At 27.1% G+C, this 17,457-nt stretch overlaps 1 protein-coding gene across 9 annotated transcripts in view; it reads right to left on the bottom strand.

Moving 5' to 3' along the window:
- LOC127285903 (forkhead box protein P1) overlaps positions 1-17,457 on the bottom strand; it is a 426,402-nt gene that overhangs the window by 305,188 nt on the left and 103,757 nt on the right. The window contains exon 2 of one of the 9 annotated variants that reach the window (XM_051312170.1): positions 7,179-7,249. The exons of the other annotated variants lie outside the window; for them this stretch is intronic. The gene's annotated coding sequence lies outside the window, so the exon portion shown is untranslated. The remainder of the gene's footprint in view (positions 1-7,178; positions 7,250-17,457) is intronic. 9 annotated transcript variants of the gene reach the window in all.

The following is a 17,457-nucleotide window of genomic DNA, read 5'->3' as shown; positions in this document are numbered from 1 at the left end:
CGTGTCGCGCGAGCTTTCTTGCTCGCTACGAAGTTACGACTCTGCCCTTTTTTTTCTGTTTTTTTTTTTTTGTTCTTTTTGGCCAATTGAAAAGAAAAAGATATTTGATTTCCGTATTTTCCCTGTCGGGACTTTTGCTTGCACATTTTCAGAGAGACAAATATGGTTGGAAGAATATAGCACGCGAGGAACGTGAGAGTGACCATATCTGTGAATAATACATAGGGGAGAGCGGGGCAAAGCCGCTGATGTAACATTTATTTATAAATATTTTTGTTATTACACCTTCAATTGACGTCATTTTTTTTCTATTTCATCTAAAACTAATTAATAACAAATTTCAATAGTAATTAGTTAATTTATTGTTTAATTTATTATTTAATTTATTATAAGCTTGATTAATTAATTTAATTATTTTCAAAGAGATGCAAAAAAAACGACTTTGCCCCGTATGGCGGGGCAGCGACGTTTTTGCTTCTATTTTTTAAAGGTAGAAAATTATAGCCGTTAAAATTGTACGAAGTTGCAGTAAATGACCTAATATCTTTGAAACATAAGTATTTTATACATTTTTTTAAAGAGTTTTAAGTTATTTTATAAAAAATATCAATACTTGTACTTTTAACCTCACATTTTGAATTCAAAACTTCACTTTTTCGTTGAAAAGTCTACTTTACCGACTGTTCAAATTCAAAAATAATTTAAATAACGGCGCGAAAATATTATGAAATATTAATATTATATTAACATTTTATCATTTTTTTAATGTTAATAATAAATTTGAATACTAATAAATTAATTTATGTTCTAAATGAAATATTATTTTTAAATTAATACTATTTTAATATATTATATAATAAACACAGATTTTTTACATAAAAATAACTAATTTCCTTTATTTTATTTGATTTTGTGAAATAATGTAACATAATAATATAGGTAATGTAAGATAATAACAATAATAATAAAAAATAATTAAATTGAAATATATGTAATTTTTGAAAATAAATAAAAACAATTATTTAATTTATTATTTTATTTAATATTAATTTATTAATTTTAATTTAATAAAACTACAGTTATAAAAAATATATATTTATATTCAAAATATAAATAACAATAAGAAATCACGAAAAAATACTTACATGTTTTGATTAAAAAATCAGGTTAATATTTGTTGACACTTGATTCAGGTGAAGTTAGAAAAACTTCAAATATGAAGGTAATGCAGATTTTCATTTTCAACTGTTTTTACGAAACAGTTTTTAAACGGCTTTGCCCCCAATGACATACATTTTTTATTTTTAAAATTTAATTTATTTAAATAAAAAATAAAACCTAAATTTCATGCAGATCGTGTAGATAAATGTTTCATTTATTCAAGCAAAAAGTATTTAAGACGTAAGTGCTTAAAACAATTTTTTAAATTTGAATCTTCGATCAACGAATTTTTCATCTCTTCCTTGCAAACACTATTTTTATATTATATTTCCTAATATATTTAATATTTTTTAGCTGTTTCTTTTCCAATCTATTGCTTTAATCATATTAATAATAAACTGTTAACGAAAATGGTAATAGATTAGAAAGAATGAAGATATTTTGAAATACGCCTTTGCCCCGCATAGCGGCTTTGCCCCCCTCTCCCCTAAAGATAACTATCGCATTTTAATTTTTTCAGTATAACAAAATTATTTTCTTTTGATATTGTCTAGTTATTTGTCGATAGGGCATAAATATCAAGAAAATATTAACAGTAAGAGTGTTGTAAGTACTCGCTCTCTACGGTGCGCAAAGCAGCCCAACCAAAAATTTCAGTATTATACCAGAGTTGACTACTGGCGCAGTACTGGTTGAGTATTGGCTGCCGAGGCTGGGCAGTATGTACTGAACCAGTACTGGTATTTTCATTGTATCAGTACTGGTGCAGTACCACCCTCCCAGTACTGTCAAACCAGTACTGAGCCGATATTGAGCCAGTACTGGCTAAAATAGATTTTCTTTTTGATTAATACTAGTTTACAAAAAGTTCTAGAGTGAACCTGATGAATCTTTTTGTTTAAATATTTTGTTTATAAAAATTTTTTCACTTTGATTTTATTTTTAAAAATTAAAAGGTATTTTATTTTCCTTTTTTATCGGTAAAATTATTTAAACAAAAAGTTTTCTGAGACTAATTTCAAAACATTTTGCAAGTTTTTTTTATTGTTTTCAGATATGCAATAAACCAACCAAAATTTTAAACGATCAAACTAAAAATAAATTAAATTCTTTTATAAAAAAATTAATAATTTTTGAAATAAAAATTTTAAAAAATTTTCTTGACAACACTTGTTAAAAATTAAAAAACAACTTTTATTATCTTAAAAAAGTTTTTCAAAAATTTATTTTGATGCAAATAATTAAAGTGAATAATAAAATAATTAAATAGCTAATTGTATAATTATATACATTATAATTATTTTATAAACATTTTTATTTTTACTGAACTGTTTTTATGTATTATAAAAACATTGGTTTTATAATAAACATATTTTTATATTTATTTTTTGATTTTTTTAAATAATAATTTGCAATATATATATTATACTTAATAAAGAATAAAAATTCTTGGTGTTTTCGATTTTATATATAATAAAATATTAATTAGTTAGTTGACTGATTTAAAAAAGTATTACCTGGAGCAGAAATTTTACTATTGCAGTGAAACTTATCTCACTTATAGTTAAAGCTTTCTTTTCGTATACAATAAATTACAAAACTGCCAGTACTCAGCCAGTACTGAACCAGTAGTGGTTACCAGTACTGGTGCCAACTCTGGCAGCCAATACTGGTAAAATGTTATCATACCAATTTTACGCCAACTCTGGCGCCAATACTGGGTGCCAGTACTGCGCCAACACTTGTCAGTACTGCGCCAGTACTGCGCCATTAGTAAATTTTTGATTGGGAGTGTATTCCTAAATATTTAAAATCATTTTTCTAAATTGTAATTCCATTTACATAATTACTGGCTATAAAGAAAGAAGTATCATCTACTATTCTTTTTCTTCATGACTGAAATTACAAAGGATAATAAAATTTTAAAGGAACAATCAGATGAAATTTTTTTTTTTTTGAATTAACTATAATATGCACTCCCAACTATTTTTTATTTTATTTCTTAGTGATGTGATTTTTGGTCCCATGAGGTAAGATTGGTTGAAGACACTTCTGGGAATTCTGAGGGTATTTTCGTCAGTCAATGAATTTAACGAGTCCGCCCTCAACCGCTTAACAAGAACGACTTGGCGGCACGTGAGAAAAAAAGCTAACCAGCTTGGAAAGTAGGAGTCTCAATATAAGCGGTCTTGAGGGGTGAATTAACACGAAATAAGTGGAGACGAAAAGTACTGCGAAATGAAGAGAGAAAGAGAGAGAGAGAGAGAGTGGTGAGAGGACCGTTTAAACGGTAAGCTCAACTCGCTTGTTGTGTATATATCCATTTGCTGTTGGTTTGTGTTGATCGTGACTCGACCACTGAGAGAGAAGGAGAGCAAATGAAACTCGAACGCGGGAATGAGAAATGAATAACAAGACAGTGTCACCGTAAAAACAAAAAATTATGAGGGTGGAAATATGTCCATAAAGTTAATTGAGCAAAAAATTGTCTTCCTTTTTTTTATTTATTAAGAATTATAATGTAACTAGCAAAATAAGCGTATATTCTTTCGAAGGAAAAACCAAAGTATAAGAAGATAGTAATTTTTAACTAACAGAAATTGTTTGTAATGTTTAAAAAATGAAAGTAGATTTATTTTTAACTTTTAAGGATCGTTTCTGGTGGAGAATTTTTTAGGGCCTTCTTAGAAATAAAATATTTATAACTTATTCAAAAAATTTTTAAAAACGGAAAAATAGTGTTGTTGTGTTAGAAATTTTTTGATCTTGGAGGATTTTTTTGGTAACAATTGTTCAATGTTTCGTGAGGTAGGAAAAACACCTTATTATAAAATTTTAATTCTCCTTTAAATAAAAAAAATATGACCTGAAAAATATAATTTAAACTTCAATTAAAAACATTCTGTATTATGTAAAAAAAATTTAATTTTTAATAGCCTATTTTAATTGTTTAATTTTCAGAAAAAAAAAATTCACTTGTATATGGGATTATATCCATAAACAGATCCCGAATGATTGGTTAAGCGATTCAAGTCGATATATTGGAGAGAAAGAGAAAGAAGTTATATCGATGATATCTAATAACGTGTATGTAGTAAATTAAAAAGCTGTATGTAGGCGAGCATTTTTCCACCAAGTTCTTTTTTTTTTTTAAACAAAAAAAAAAAAAAAAATTTCGCACGAAAGGAAAAACAATTAACACGCTCAATAACGCGAGCAATATCATGAGCGTTCATCCGAAACCCCCTCGAAGCGATATGGGGGAATGAAGCGACCTCCGACCTCACCCATACTTCCCTCCTTCCACTCCGACGACGAATAATATCGCGGTAATACCAAGCGAACGTTCGGTAGTCTGAGCTGCTGAAACTAGTTTATGGCCAATTGTTATTAAGGCATTTATCTAATAAGTCTCGAATACGGCCATCTTGCCTCTTTCCGCACATACAACTATTCACAACCCTCTCTCTATCTATAAAGTCAATATATATATATATATTAGTACGTTATTATTAAATGTAATATAATAGTAATGCAAAGTGGTTTGCAAATTTCCGAAATGAGTGTGACACGCACTTGCGTATATGTATCTAATTCTCGCGTACTACTATAATATTCTCTCCCTGTAATAATACGGCTTCAGGTACATTTTAATTAGCAGAATACCTATGTTCTGCAACTGGTGGCTGGTCCAGGCAAACGGGCAATGAATAGCGCCACGAATGTAATCAGAAATTGTGCGTAGAAATGAAAATTCACGTGTACGATTAGAGGTAATTACCTCGGCAACATACTATATATACTTTTTTTTTTTAGCGTACACACATATAGACACACATGTAAATATCTATAAGGCATTTTCTATAATTTTGCGCACATATGTGAATTTTTTCTTTATATTAAAAGTCATTAAATTTTAAATTACCCCATATATGTATATATATAGACAGTAAACTATGAGTTATTAAAAAGCATTGCACATAAAAGATTTTAAATAATTAATTTTTTTGATTAAGGAAGGAAACCATATTATACAGTTAAAAGTATCAATTAATAATAAAATATGTAAAAAATTTGAAGAATCTTCATTTTTTTTGCTTTTAAATCGAATTTGTGGACTCCACACTGTATACAGCAATCATATACTCAGACGGCGCAGCTTCAGAACCCGTGCAGAAATTTGAGTTAGATTTTAATTAAGGAACCTCGCTGTCCATAATGCCAGATGGGTTCCGGAAGGGAAATTCTAGGCGGGACCCGGCATTTTTCGTCACGATCGACGCCAGCGAGGAATGTTGGTAGGGATCTAGCAGGGATATCCCTGCGATTTCCCTACCAGAAGTAAAGGGTTCTCGCTAGAACCCTATTAGCTCCCTTTAATCGATTATTATTAAATAAAAATTAATAAATATTTAATAAGTCCAAAAAACATATTTATATAAAGATCCAACGTCCTTTCTTCCGTGTGTGTTTTTGAAATTGTAGAGTTAAAAACGCCCGTTATGCTATTTATTATTGCCGTGAAGTTTAATTGAACTTCCTAACCTCCAAACAGTACTAACACAAATTTTAACCAGAATTATAAATAAAAAAGTTAGAAATCATAATATTACCTGAAGAAATTGGAATAATCATAGTAAAAATTAAAAATTTGCAATAATGATATTAACATAAAGACAAAATTTGAGGTTAGAAAACCAATCAATATATTTTTTACTTTTAATATTCTAAGTACATATTTCATGTTTGTTGGCTTAATTTCAAATATTCTTAAATTGATAATATTATGTTAGTATTTACCTTCTGATAAAGAAAATAAGTGATTTGAGTCATCTAAATTGTTAATATCCATAACTTGCTCTTGAACATATTGCATTCTATTTAATTCAACGCGTACGAATTTCACCTCAAGATATTGTTTGCTACGCATTCCCGATTGCTTTTTTTCCTCTCATTATTTTCCATTATTAATTAACAAAAGAACAATAAAATTCAGGTTCACACAAAATGACATGTGCACTTGCACCATTAATGTCATCATTCTCGACGATGGAACATCGATATATTGAAAACTTCGATACATCGATTTCGATATTTTCGATTTAAATTTAAATATTATTTTTAAATTAAATAAAAAGTGAAACTATATATAATAATGTAATTTATTAATAATATTATTTTGATTCTATCACTCGGTGGTATTTAATAATAAATTTAATTTATTTAATAATATTATTATTATAATTTATTATTATTAATATTTATTCTTTTTTTTTATTATTTCTAAAACGAATATTTTAAAAATATTTGTGTTTCTTATTGAACATAATTAAGTTCATATTTTAAATAAAGAAAACATCGAAAAATAATCTAAGTCCGATTCGAGGTATTTCTGGCTAGAATTTAGTAAAAGGCTTAATCAGATTTTTCTAGTTTGAATTGCCTTTCTAGAATTCAAACGGGATCTCAGCAGATATTTCTAGTCTGAATTTTTCACAAAAATCTAATCAGGTTCGAGTACGACTTTTCTAGGCTAGATTTTCTAGCGCGGTTCTAGTCGGAATCCATTATTATCACGTTGGGAAGCTTAGGGACATTTCTACACGGGAAACAATAGCTACTAACTTGGGCTATTCAAAAAAATACTTAAAAAAAAATTATGAGAGACAGCTAAATATATGTACAACATAATGTCATTATTGTGTTTCACTTGAATAATTTTATTCCTTTCAAAAAAAGTTACCAAAAAACGGCTAAAAGTAAGCGTCCTATTGTAGTTTCGTCCCTTATTTTTTTTTCTTTTAATTAAAATTTTTCACTAAAGTAAAAATTAATATCAAAAGTAATTGAATATGAATATTCAAATATCAAAAAGTTATAAAGTTTCTCGGTTGTCTGAAATACGTCACATTTTTCAGGAGACGTTACGCGAATAAACAGCGCGTGTGACAATGACAAACGATCTCTTCGAGGCAAAAATTGAAAGTATAAATTGTCTTTAAAATGTTTTAACTTACATCAACATGCCATTTTTTTTTCTTTTTTTTTTTATTGAACTTGAGAAATTGATGAATAATTCATGACTGACCTGAAACAAATAAAATAAATAATATTTTAATTAAAATATAAATTAATAATTTATTTTCACACTATATATACAGTTATACTTTTAGAGAAAACAAAATTAATATACTATGTAGAAATTAATAATTTTATCGATTAATTTCTTAAAGTTAATACTATATAATCCCAATCTATTTTATAAAATCCACAATATTTGCAAACTCATCTAATCGGAAAATGAATTAGTTTCATTAAATATATCAATTTTCCGCATTATTGATTATAAAAATTGTTAAAAATTGGTTGATTTATTTTTATGAAAATTTACTCATATACTATTGCAAAATTCACAAAAATCATATGAATTTCATTAATTTGAATCGGGTTTTCTCTAAAAGAATATTAAAATATTTTACAAAAAAGATCTCACCGCCATCGCTGTTATAAGAATTTATATTTTTATTTTGTCCCTGATTGTAAAATCAAACCTAGCGGCCTCTTGACCTAGAAATTTACTTAATTTTGAGGTTATATTAACCGATTTTAACCTCAAAACTAAGGTCCTCTTAATCTTAATATTTGACATGTATTCAAAATTGAAGGTTATGTTTGCTGTTTTACTTATCACCTAATTTTGAGATTATGTTTTCAGGTTTGTTAATATTTTAGCTGTGAACAGGTCATAAGTCAAAAGACCGCTAGGTTTGAGATTAAAATTGGCAAACATAACCTCAAAATTAGTTAAATTTTAGAGTAAAGTGGGCAAACATAACGTCAAAATTCAAGGAAACATTTGAAGTTCTTAGATCAAAAGGCGGATGTGTTTAATGTTAAAATCAATTAACATAACCTCCTTAATTATACAAAGCATGTTATTTTTAAAATTTTATATAGTGTTGGATTAATTTATTATGTTCAATAAAACACGTATGGTTTTGAAAAAATTAAAAATCTTATGAAAATGTAACCTTAAAATCTCAGCTTTTATAATTATATAAGGGAACAAATTATAAATTTTTAAATTCACTTATTCTTCTTTAAATTTTAAAATATGAATATGCACATTATACAATTTCAATCACATTAAAATTAATTTATTTTATTTCTTTAATCCACTGACATTTACATATACTAATCAAATCGCTCAGACATTTGGTATTAAATTTAACGACAATAAAAATCGTGAAAAATAAATTTGATATTTTTGATTGATATACATATATATATATAAATAAGGAATATTGATTTCAATATTGTGAGACTAGCTTTTTTTTATTTTTAATTAGTAATAATTTTATGCTGTCAAATCTTTGAAATTATATTAAAAGTTGAATATAAATTGATGTATGCAACTTTAACGAATATGGTTAATAATAATAATGATGAAGGAAATTAAATTAAACACTTAAATTTAAATTTTTGTAAATGTATATATAATATATAGAGATGCTTCTCAAAACTATAGAATTAGAATCGTTTCTCATTTTAGCGAAAAGCTGGTGTACCATCCTCTGATTCCTCAATCTCATTTGTATAATCTCAAAAGCTTCGATAACAAACTGTCGCGAAAATCAGCATGGCATGCGGCATTGAGGAGAATGAATGGGGTGCAAATACGAGATTAACTTACTTTATAGTTTCTAGACGAAATTGCAATTTTAATGACAATTATCTTATTTCTACTTTCTTGCATATTTTATGAAATAAAAATCCAATAAAATTAAGATTATTATATATTCTTTCTAGAATTTTTATTATTCAATTTATAAAATTTTTGTATTGTTATAGAAAGATTTGTTGTTAACAATTAAATTGTTCAATGTTTCGTGCTCATGTGCGCTTATATGGCATGTGAGTCATTTTGTGAGTTAGGAAAAACACCTTATTATAAAATTTTAGTTCTCCTTTAAATTTAAAATGTATGGCCTAAAAAATATAAAAATATTTATAATACTAAAATGATTGAAAAAATTTAATTTTTAAATTTATTATTATTATTATATTATTTTGCAACTTTGAAATTTGCAAAGTAACATGGATACGGTTTGAAAGAATTATATCATGTGAGCACACTAAAACATTTTACTTAAAATTTAAATACACTTACATTCATTCTAGCCTTAAATTAATGTAGTAACTGAAAATAAGTTACTGTAACTTACATAAAGTAAGTATCTTATATATCCATATAATTTGTTACTTTAAGAACTGAAATTCATCCAAGTTGAACGGAAAGTCATTCTGTGCCTAGGCGCAAGCGTGAGTGGCACGTGTATGTGATTGTGTTTATGAATGTTTATGAATGTTAAAATTGTATTAAATGTTAAAATTTACTGTGAAAATTAGCCAATTGTATTATTGTAAAGAAAAATTTAAAATGTTATTATACATTTGATTTATAATTTCGGCGTTCTGTTAAAAAAAATAAACAGTCAACAAATATTTTTGTTTCATTTTATTCATTTCCTCTAATTTTATATAGGTTAACCTTTTAATTATTGATATATTTGTTAATATAAAAATTTTTTGTACAAAAAAATTATTTTGTAAATGTGTTTCAAAATAATTATTAACTATTAATTTTAACGCCCTAATTACGCTGTTATAAAATAAATTTAATAAACCCTTCAATATTTTGCAATATTTAATAATTTTATTAAAATCTTAAAAATAAAATAATAATTTACATAAAATAATAATTTTTTAATTAAAAACAGTGAATTGTAAAATTTTAATTTTAAATTAGTTATAAAATGTTAAACAATAAACTATACCTATTTGAAAATAAATTTAAATATAATACATTTCAGTAATTTACGTCATAATTTGTTACCGACAGTAGCTAACTTTCAGTCGCTACATGGAACGAAATTTAAGGTTATCGCCTTGATACTGACTTTCATGTAGAGTGAACTGACTCACATCACACCTTAAATTCCTTAAGGTTGTGATATGGAATTTAAGTAAACTGTTTTTCTGTGAGTTACTTTGTGGATTAGGAAAAATACATTATTGTAAAATTTTAATTCTCCTTTAAATTTAAAATGTACAGCCTAAAAAATAAATATAAAAATATTGTTGTGTTAATAATTTTAGGTTTGTGATTAAAAGATTTGTTATTAACAAATGCACACTTATGGCGTATATGAGTAAGTTTGTGAGTTAGGAAAAACATCTTATTATAAAAATTTTAATTCCCCTTTAAATTTAAAATTTACTAAAACTACAATATCTGAGTTGTAGTAAAACTTCTGCTATATGGTAATCTTTAAAATGATACAGTGTAAGAAGAATAATTAATTGTCAACGACAGTAATAGAGATTCAAGTATGAAGTAAAGGAGAAGATGGTAATAGTGACGAGAATGACCAAGTTGACGAGAAGGGTCGGATGTCTGGCCAGACGGGCAGAAATGAAGCAGCAAAGGGGTTTGTTTGTCCGGCTGTCCACCCCTTTCCTTCCTCATGCAATACTGTCCAGCAGCTCTTCCCCAACACACACACATATGCAGAATGTAAAATACATACACATATGTAGTGAGACGCACTCATCGCTACCATCTATCCCCCCTTTTATCTCTTTCTCTTTCCCTCTTCTGTCCCATTCGGACCGTCGGCACGTAACAATGCACGTGTACACAGTGTTTGCCTACACCCACGCGTATATATACATATCTTATAATATTGATTACTTCCAACGAATTTGCAGCCAGAGGCAAGTCGTTGAGAATCTGTTTTGAGTAACTCCCATATACTCTCTCACACACACACGCATACATATATACCCTTTAAGAATAACTCCCGATTCTATCGTCGCAATGCAGTAGGCTTTCCGCTTTTGCATTCGGTAATTTGCCTTCGACCCCTTCTTCGGCAAGGCGAAAATCGTCTATGATTACGATATCGTGCTCGAATACCGAGGTCACGAATTTATATATATATATATGAATTGTAATATATATCCACATTTAGTAAAACATATTATATAGATACGCAGCTGTATGAATCTTTAATTGTGAGCGCGGAGCTATATTATATTCCCGATATCGGTAAATCTTTGCTATTAGTGTACAAATACGATTAAAATTATGTGTATTGCTGATGACACATGTTCATTCTCATGCTCGCGTGATGTGTTCAATAGGAGTTAGACTTGTAACCCGCTAAACCTATTTGATTCCTATATGGTAATGCTATTTACGTGTTGTAATTGGCGTGTTAGTTTCTCGGCAATTAGCTACAAAATACTACAAAGAAAAAATAACCTCATCCTCTAAAGCAGACTTTACACGCAATTTATATATTGTTTTATGTATATAGGAACATCTAAACTATAGATAGACAGATATATGTTGAACATTTTTGGGTAAACATCAATTTATAAATATGTACTGGAGAATGAGACCAATTAGATATAATTGTGTTTATTAATTTAAGTGAAATTATAAGCAAACAACTATAATGAAACTAAAAATAGACAACTACCATCGACAGAATATAATTTGAAGCACGTTGCCCTTGAAGAATTTTTTAAATGTCAAAATATTGCTGCACGGAAAAAAAGTACAACTATATCTGAGAATTTTTTCGCCATAGTAGCTAAATATTTCGTCGAAAATTAACGAGCAATAATGGCATTATCGCTGTTTTTGCCAAAGTGAAAATCTTTGGTCAATATCTCTATATTGGTGAAAGTGTACTGCTAATTTATACTTTATGTTACTTTATAATAAAGAGTTTGAAATTCCTCGTTTACAGCAAACAAAAAATGCGTGCAGTTTATAGAAAATGATTTAAAATACAGAAAATAATAATTAAATGATTATATAATAGGGTCAGTCGGGGTAAATCCGAACGGGGGGTAAATCCGAACGCTAATTATTTCAGCTTAATTAAAATTTTTAAAAATAAGTTCGATATGAGAATTTTTACCTCAGATCCTCTTGAAGAGATTCTAAGTATTATCCCATTTTTTGTTTGTTAATTAGCAACAGCATAAACAAAGATAACAAGTATTGCAAAAAAGATTGAAAATCAAAGATGACACTCTTTCAGTATTTTGTCTCGTATTTGAAGAAAAAGAAGCTAAAAATTCATTTTATTATTTATAATTGTTTGTTATGAATACTAGAACAGAAACTATATTTGATTTTTGCCTTCTGTAAAATTTTATTAATAATATCAGACCGTTCGTATTTACCCAAGAAAATTGGAAAACTGGGGTAAATCCGAACGGTATTTTTAATAATTTTTTTTTACATCAAAGCCACACAAAATTGTTTTTATTTGATTACACTATTATTTTAACATTATAAAAGTACATAGAAAAAAGTTTTTCTTTCTATACGTATCCTCGTTAGTAATTAATAAGCAGAAACTTAATCTCTGTTCTCTCGAAGGAGTGTTTCAATTTTTTTGCCAAATGGTTTGTTGAAAAAAGTTTTTCAGGATCTTAATAAAATTTGGTATTCTACGGTTTTTGGGGTCGCTAATTACCAATTTGAAGTCAGTTTTTCAAAATTCAAAATGACGGACGAGAATTAAAAAATTCATTGGATTCGCTCGAAAATTGTTACTCGGGGGGGTTTCAGGGTTAGCAAATTTGATCATTTTTAAAAATAAGTTTTAGGAAAGTCCGCCATTTTGAATTTAAAAAATTTGACTTTTATTTTTGTATTTACATTCAATCACTCCAAAATACTTTCTGTACCAAGTTTTGCAAAAATCCGTTATGATTTGATAAAGTTATTGAAGGTTTTAATTGTGTAATGCATTTTAATTTTTAACCTGTTTGATTTTTGTATTTATATATGATGCATTATTACATAATAGGTTTATTATCGTATTTTTTTTGAGTTTTTATATAAGTTTAACAATTGCAATACTTTAAATTTATTTTCCCTAAGATTTTTCTGAAATACAGTGGCGTTCGTATTTACCCCCATATTTTAGGAAAGTTGCAAAGTATCGAGGTAAATACGAACGCTAAGTTTCCTGCGATTGTAATTTATCAAAAATTTTTTCTACCCCATAAAATTGTTCTATGGAAGTAAAGTAACAACTTCATGCACCAGAATACCGGAAGTATTTTTTTTTAAAGAAAAAACTTATGTTATTGTTGAAACTTACTAAAAGCGTTCGGATTTACCCCAGTTGACCCTAACAAAATTCTAAATTTAAATATTGTTAAATCATATCTTGTGTTTACAAAATTATAATTTACGGATTTTAAAATTTGAGGTTATGTTTTCAGTAAAATATTTGTTTTTTTAATATAAATAAAAATTATTTATTAATACAAATAATTTATTATTTATTGTTAATACATTATTTTATTAAAAATATTTCGATGAAATAAATAATTGATTTAAACGAAAAAAATCAAATTTTTTAAAATAAAACAATGAATTATTTGAAAAAATTATTGGGACCTATGAATATTCCTCACATTTAACTTATAAGAATTTCTGCTGCGTCAAATCTTAAATTATTGAATTTCTATCCATCAAAGTTTTATAAAGTAGATTTCACATTAAAAAAATTTTTATATCGATTTAATTTTGATTGAATTGAAATTAGATTTAAAAGAATTTGTATCACACATTAATCATTTGCGGCCATCTTAATTTTTTCGATGCACTCACACACAGTACTGTTGGGATTTTGACAATCGCCAAATTACTGATGTTCGTATAATTAAACCAACTACATGTCTGGCGCTGTTGAGTGTATATTTTGCTGCTTTATTTGAAAGACTTGTTTGTTTCTGTTATTTAAAAATAATAGATAATTTCTTAATAAAGGAAATTTGCCATTTCAGCGATAACATAAAAAGTGCCAATTCTTTTTAAAAAATTTACTGGCAATAGCTGAATAGATTCTAAAAATGAATTGTATGTATTTCTATTTCAGCATTATTTCCATTATCGCTCGTTCACATCGCTAGATTTTTTTCCGTGTGGATTTTGAGACAATAGTGTAAAAATAGATAACTTGATATTTTAAAATAAGATGAAGGATATTTTCAATTTTTCTTAGATTTTCATTGTGAAACGAACGGTGTGACAATAACATGGCTTTGTCAACAAGATTATGAACAATGTTTATTTTTTTGTTGTAATTGATGATTCGAAAAATAATTGCTGAGTCTGAAAGAAGATGATTTTTGATACAAGTTGTATAAAATTTTATTATTTTTGATAATTATGAAAATATCTAGATAATTAATTTGTCTTGTATAATCCATAAAGTAAACTTTAATTTATTATGGTAAGAATTAACAGTTCAATAACAGGGTTAATATGATTTTTCATTTGCAAAATAGTGTGTCTAAATAAAATAGGCTCTTCAATTTTTTAGTTTTTTAGGATAATTAATTGAAAAATTAAAATTTTTAAAACGCTTTTAGAAGCACAGAGGTGAGTATTGTTGTGTTAACAATTTTTGAATTGTTATATTAAAAGATTTGTTGTTAACCATTAATTGTTTAATGTTTCGCGCTCATGCGCGTTGATATGTCATATAAGTTACTTCGTGGATTAGGAAAAACACCTTATTATAAAATTTTAATTCTCTTTTTTAACCTTCGCTTGACAAGATGCCCACCCAGGGTGGGCCAGACAAATTGAAATCGCCATATCTTCTAAAGTTTTGCCTTAATTGAATCGCGATTTTAAGTCACTGAACAAAATCTTAAGAACTTTCAAAAAATGTAAAAACAAATTTTTAAAAAAAATTTCTTCTTGATTATTTATAACTTTTATCAATGTATGTACGGAGATAACCGGGATGATTCAGATATTTTTTTAATTCTATTTTACAAAAAGACTTGAAATCATGCAGACTTTTCACTGTGAGTGTTTTATGATGTCAAATAATAGATATAAAAAATATTATATTGCATTTTTCATTTGTTTAAACAATTTATTGTTATTATTTATTAACTTTCTTTGTTCTGCACCTAGAAAGATGCAGTTTTTTTCTAATTTTGCAATTTATCAAGCGGAATATAATAAAAGATAGATTTGATGTAAAATTATTAATTCAACAATTGTTTAAACAATTTATTGTTGTTATTTACTAACTTTTTTTGTACGGCACCTGGAAAGTTGCCGTTTTTTTCTAATTTTGCAACTCATCAAGCCGAATATAATAAAAGATAGATTTGATGTAAAATTGTAAATTCAACAATTGTTTAAACAATTGTTAAATTAGTAAATTTATGTCAAATCTGTCTGGCTATATTATATTCGGTTTGATAAATTGCAAAATTAGGAAAAAACTGCATCTTTCTAGGTACACTACAAGAAAGTTAATAAATAACAACAATAAATTGTTTAAACAATCGTTTGAATACTAAATTCATATAAAATCTTCATGTTTATTATGTTGAGCTTGTTAAGTTGCAAAATTAGAAAAAAATTGCAACTTTCTTGGAACATTATAAAGAAAGTTAATAAATAGCAACAATTATTTGTTTAAACAATTTATAATAATAGTTGTTGCAAATTGAATTATTTATTTTATTTTATTTATAACCTTTGAATTAATAATTACGAAGAAAAGGTAACAAATTTATAAAATTCTTCTACTGTCGTATGTATATTTGAAAAAGTTATAAATTATTAATAATAAATTGTTTAAACAAATAAAAAATCAACAAAACATTAATAAAATATATTATTTGGTAACATATAACAATTTTGGAAAAAAACTGAATGATTCTAAGTTTTTATTGCAATATACAAAGAAGAAAACATTTGGCCCACCCTGGGTGGGATCTTGTCAACCGTGTATATAAAAAGTATCCAGTCCGGCGAAGGTTAAAAGTATGGCCCAAAAAATATCAAAGTATTTATAATACTAAAAAAGATCGAAAAATGTAATTTACTATTATTATTATTATTACGAGACCTTCACGCACTGATTATTGTTTTTTAATCATTAAATTATTTTATATTAATAAAACAGTAGTATCATATTTTATGCTGATATTATATTCGACAAATTGATTTTATTAGTTTTACCAAAATGTGTAATGCATATTGCTTTCGTATGATATTTTTAACGTAGGATTATTTTGCTGTTTCGAAAATTGCAGAGTAACATGGATACAGTTTAAAAGAATGATATCATGTGAATTAGGAAAAACACCTTATTATAAAATTTTAATTCTTTAAATTAAAAATGTATCGCCTAAAAAATATAAAAATATTTATAATACTAAAATGAACAAAAAATTTAATTTTTGTTATTATTATTTTGCGACTTTGAAAATTATGAAGTATCATGAACACAGTTTGAAAGAATGAAACTAACAATTGTTTTTTACACTTTTAATATTTTATAACTAATTGAAAAATTAAAATTTTTTAAAACGATTTTAGAAGCACGGAGATAAGTATTGTTGTATTAACAATTTTTGGATTGTTATTGAGAGATTTATTGTTAACAATTGTTCAATGTATCGTGCTCATGCGCGCTGATCTCATTTCGAAGATTAGGAAAAACACCTTATTATAATTTTTTAATTCTCCTTTAAATTTAAAATGTATGACCTGAAAAATATTCACATTATACTTGAAATTTCGAAAAATTTTAATTTAAAAATTTATTATTATCATTATTATTGCCTTATTATTAAACGTAAACTGTATCTTTTAGAAAAAAATAGGGTATATACCGACTAGAAAGGGAATATATATATATATATACAATATATGTACATAGCAATGTAGGTTGTTGGCTAAGGGGTTGTGGAAGGGTTCAGACACCCTCGCCACCATAGGGACCAAGGATAGTAATTGTACACGTACTGGGAGAATGGCAAGGTAAACAAAACTATGTAAGATTGGCCCCATTAATATACATATCTCTTGGTTCGCTTAAACTCTGCACAAGCGAGAGAGGTACGATCAAGTAGCCAGGGGGTGAGTAGTCTTGGCCTCAGACTTTGGGGTTAGACTTGCTTGAGAGCAAAGGAGTAGAAGGAGGTGGAGGGTACACAATGGATATTGAGGCCATAATTTACGGGTGATTGTTGCTTGTGCAATCTATGGATTCCTTTAACCACCACCCCATTCTGACCACCCTCTAATGATTCTCGTTGAATTTGTATTAGATCATTTCCGAAACACAGAGCTTCCTTACATATAGGTATATGTCTATAAATATTTTAAGCTTATTGCATTCAATAAAACCATTGATGGATTAAGCAAAAAATTTACGATTAACA

The sequence above is a fragment of the Leptopilina boulardi genome, unplaced genomic scaffold, assembly GCF_019393585.1.
Source record: "Leptopilina boulardi isolate dan_hultmark-lab unplaced genomic scaffold, ZJU_Lbou_2.1 LbouV2_121, whole genome shotgun sequence".
NCBI lineage: Eukaryota > Metazoa > Arthropoda > Insecta > Hymenoptera > Figitidae > Leptopilina > Leptopilina boulardi.
This window is presented reverse-complemented; position numbering and strand designations above follow the sequence as displayed.